Below are 4,696 nucleotides of genomic sequence, written 5' to 3' on the forward strand. Positions count from 1 at the left end.
CCTTTTCAGTTTTAAAAAAAATAAAAGAAAATAATGGAAATGTCAAAAAAATAAAAGAAAATAAGTTTCTCATGTGATATGTGGTCTAGTTGTTGGGAAAATTTGCAAATGTGAATTTTGACTTTATTTGCAAAATCTCTCTGAAATTTGTAAAAATGGGCATAACTTTTGCATACTAACTCGGATGAAAAAGTTTTTTATATGAAAAATCATCTACTCGAAAAGTTTGTGGCGGATGGCAGCCTTGATCGCTACAAGGCACGATGGGTTGTATGCGACTTTCTCACTAATCGAGCATTGAATTTGACGAGACCCTTAACCCGGTTTTCAAGACGTCCACCATTCATGTGGTTCTCAACATCGCCATCTTGCATGCTTGGCCGGTCCACCAACTTGACCTCAAGAATGCCTTCCTCCATGGAATGCTTGACGAGGAGGTGTACTTCAAGCAACCCCCAGGCTTCATCGACCCATCTCGCCCTCGCCATATTTTCCTCCTTTAGAAGTCCTTGTACAGCCTCAAGCAGGCTCCTCGGGCGTGGTGCCAGTGTTTCACCCACTATGCTCATTGGCTTGGATTCGTCTCATCTCTCTCGGGGGCCTCCTTGTTTTTTACGTAGGAATCAGCTTGTACGTTGATGAGATCATCCTCACCCCCTTTTCATCACGGCTACTCCAACACATCAGTGACCTCCTCCATGACGAGTACTGATGACCCACAAGTATAGGGGATCTATCATAGTCATTTCGATAAGTGAGAGTGTCGAATCCAATGAGGAGCAGAAGGAAATGACAAGCGGTTTTCAGCAAGGTATTCCTTGGAAGCACTGAAATTATCAGTAACAGATGGTTGTGTGATAAGATAATTCGTAATGGGTAACAAGTGACAAGTGTAACTAAGGTGCAGCAAGGTACTCAATCTTTTTTGTAGCAAAGAACAAGCCTGGACAAACTCTTATATAAAGCAAAGCACTCCCGAGGACACATGGGAATTATTGTCAAGTTAGTTTTCATCATGCTCATATGATTCACGTTCGTTATTTTGATAATTTGATATGTGGGTGGACCGGTGCTTGGTTGCTGTCCTTACTTGGACAAGCCTCCCGCTTATGATTAACCCCTCTCGCAAGCATCCGCAACTATGAAAGAAGAATTAAGATAAATCTAACCATAGCATGAAACATGTGGATCTAAATCAGCCCCTTACGAAACAACGCATAAACTAGGGTTTAAGCTTCTGTCACTCTAGCAACCCATCATCTACTTATTACTTCTCAATGCCTTCCCCTAGGGCCAAATCATGGTGAAGTGTCATGTAGTCGACATTCACATAACACCACTAGAGGAGACACAACATACATCTCAACAAAATATCGAACAAATACCAAATTCACATGATTACTAATAACAAGACTTCTCCCATGTCCTCAGGAACAAACGTAACTACTCACAAAGCATATTCATGTTCATAATCAGAGGGGTAGTAAATAGCATTAAGGATCTGAACATATGATCTTCCACTGAATAAACCAACTAGCATCCACTATAAGGAGTAATCAACACTACTAGCAACCCATAGGTACCAATATGAGGTTTTGAGACAAAGATCGGATACAAGAGATGAACTAGGGTTTGAGAGGAGATGGTGCTGGTGAAGATGTTGATGGAGATTGACCCCATCTTAATGAGAGGATCGTTGGTAATGACGATGGCTTCGATTTCCCCCTCAGGGAGGGAAGTTTCCCCGACAGAACAGCTCCGCCGCAGCCCTAGATTGCTTCTGCCCAGGTTCCATCTCGAGACTGCGGCGCTTCGTCCCGAAAGCTTCCTTCTGATTTTTTCCAGGTCAAAAGACATCATATAGCAGAAGATGGGTATCGGAGGCCTGCTAGGGGGGCCACAAGCCCTGGGGGCGCGCCCAGGGGGTAGGGCGCGCCCCCAGGCTTGTGGCCTCCTGGTGGGTCCCCTTTGGTATTTTCTTCGCCCAATATTTTTTATATTCCAAAATAATTCTCCGTCAATTTTCAGGACTTTTGGAGTTGTGCAGAATAGGTCTCTCAGATTTGCACCCTTTCCAGACCAGAATTCTAGCTGCCGGCATTCTCCCTCTTTATGTAAACCTTGTAAAATAAGAGAGAAAAGGCATAAATATTGTAGCATAATGTGTAATAACATCTCATACTGCAATAAATATCAATATAAAAGCATGATGCAAAATGGACGTATCAGTACTCCATGACAGATGTCGGGAATTTGTCTTACTTCCTCTGGATATTTGTCACTCAGCCGGCCTCTGGGATGTTCCTCTTGAAGTGCCAATATGCATTCGATATTCACCAGTGTGCCGGTATGCTTGACTGCAACCCATGTGCAACACCCATCGACTTACGCTGTAAGCTCTCTACCAAGGAGGGTTCCCTCCTCTCCGACCCCACAAAGTATTGTTGTTTCACCGGTGCAGTACAATACCTTACACAGATGCACCCCGACATTGTCCGTGTCATTCAGCAGGCGGGCCTCTACATGCATGACCCGCGTGAGCCTCAACCTAACCTTGTGAAAAGGATCCTTCGGTATATCAAAGGGGGCCTTGATCTTGGTCTTCAACTTCATGCAACCTCCTCTCTCTCAATCATGGCATACTTAGATGTTGACTGGGCTGGCTGACCGGACACTCGGCACTCCACATCTGGGTATTGCATGTACCTCGGTGACAACCTCGTCTCATGGTATTCTAAGCGCTAAGCTATTGTATCTTGCTCCGGTGCGGAAGTTGAGTATCATGTTATTGTCCATGTCATCGATGAGTGTTGTTGGCTACGCCAACTACTTCACCAGCTCCATCGCCCCTTCACTCTGCAACCATCGTCTTCCGCAATAATGGTAATGTTGTGTACATGGCCTCAAATCCGGTGCAACATCATCGCACCAATCATATCTAGAACGACATCCAGTTTGTGTATGAGAAGGCATCCCTCGGTCAGGTACGAGTTCTTCATGTGTCGTCTGCAATACAGTTCACCGACATCATGACCAAGGGATTATCATCACGATTGTTCCTGGACTTTCAATACAATCCATGTGTTCATCCTCGGAACGTTGTACAGACTAAGGGAGGATGTTAAAGTATATACCACGTATAGTTTCTTAGTCAGTCTTTCAACCGATCCTATCCATATTTGGTTGGTATGATTGAATGTATTCTTGCCTTGCAAGACACCCCGTACATGTGCTATAAATATACATGAGCCGAACGCCCCAATTACTGTGGTGATTCCATGATACCTCTTCCCGTTTATAGAAGCCATCGGTCCCTGGGCTCGCGGAGGGGTTCATGAGCAGAAAGGCGTCTTTGATCTTGGAATTAGAAGGGTTCGTCGAGAAGGAGGGATTTGGTCTGGATAGAAGATGAAAAGGTCAAATCACCAAACATTACGTTTTGCAGATTCGAGGAGATAGTGGTAGAAGTCTCTGAGGATCAAATCTTTTTGGTCGTGGGAGAAGAAGTCTACACCATTGTGCTTCAGATTTGATCTCGATGTTTTATCTATAAAAAGAAGCGAGAGCCTATTTCGTGAGAGATTTAATTTCCGGTAACATTGAGTCGCACAAATGTGAAAATATTATCGAAAAAAACTTTGGCCCCGCTTTATATATAAAGCACCGTTCAACATCACTCAGTACAAACTCACGCCCACGTGATACACGCACACACACACCCAAGACAAGATACATAGGCGCTGAGCGCGGTAACATCATCCCTAGCACTATGTGAAGATGTGAAACCACATATGACGAACCGTGGGCTTCAAGGCGGCGCTTTCATGAAGGGGACGACACCAGAGAGCCGCCGCCGCCCGATCCGAGGATCAAAGTTTCCCCCGGAGCAACACGAAGGGCAATGAGAGCCACGATGACGCCTTCAAGAAAGGAACGAGTCGGCCGCCGCCCGTCCATCCGAAGAAAAAGCAGGTTTTCACCCCGGCCACCATTCACCGCCGCCGAACGCCACACCCCGGCTACCACGCCGCCCACACGGCCATGACAACTGGGCAGCACCAAGCCACGGACTCTGCCCAAGAGCCCTGCGGAGCCACCATCAAGGCCGCCACCCCGACATCCAAGACCTTGACACCTCCTCACACGAGATCAGCCGCTACCCCGACCAAAGACACGAGCGGAAAGGACCTGCCTTTCGCACCCGCGGGCTGCCCCAGTGCCGAGACCCAATAGGCTGGCCTCCATCACCCCGTCCTCGGCACCGGGCGCGAGACGAGCTCGGTCCTGCTGCCTGGCGCGAGACGAGCATGGTCCTGCTACTGGGCGCGAGACGAGTTCGGTCCTGCTGCCGGGCGCGAGACAAGGTCAGTCCTGCTGCCGAGCGTGAGACAAGCTCGGTCCTGCTGCCGGGTGCGAGATGAGTGATGGACCGTCACTGGGGAAGGGCCAGCCGTCGATGAAGATAGCGGACAGACGCCGAAGAGAAGGGTTGAAGGTCCACACAGGCCGCACACCGACGGACCGACGCCGGATAAGTCCAGCCGCCGCCGTGAACGACCCGCACCACCGCCATGAGCCACCACCTTGAGGAGGAGACGATCATGGCAGACCACCACCGCGCCGCCGCCACCACCTACCAACGCAGGGCGGCCGCCCGCGGCCCAAGCCGCCCACGGCCCGCGCCGTCACATGGCGG

The sequence above is a fragment of the Triticum aestivum genome, unplaced genomic scaffold (assembly GCF_018294505.1).
Source record: "Triticum aestivum cultivar Chinese Spring unplaced genomic scaffold, IWGSC CS RefSeq v2.1 scaffold69015, whole genome shotgun sequence".
Taxonomy (NCBI): domain Eukaryota; kingdom Viridiplantae; phylum Streptophyta; class Magnoliopsida; order Poales; family Poaceae; genus Triticum; species Triticum aestivum.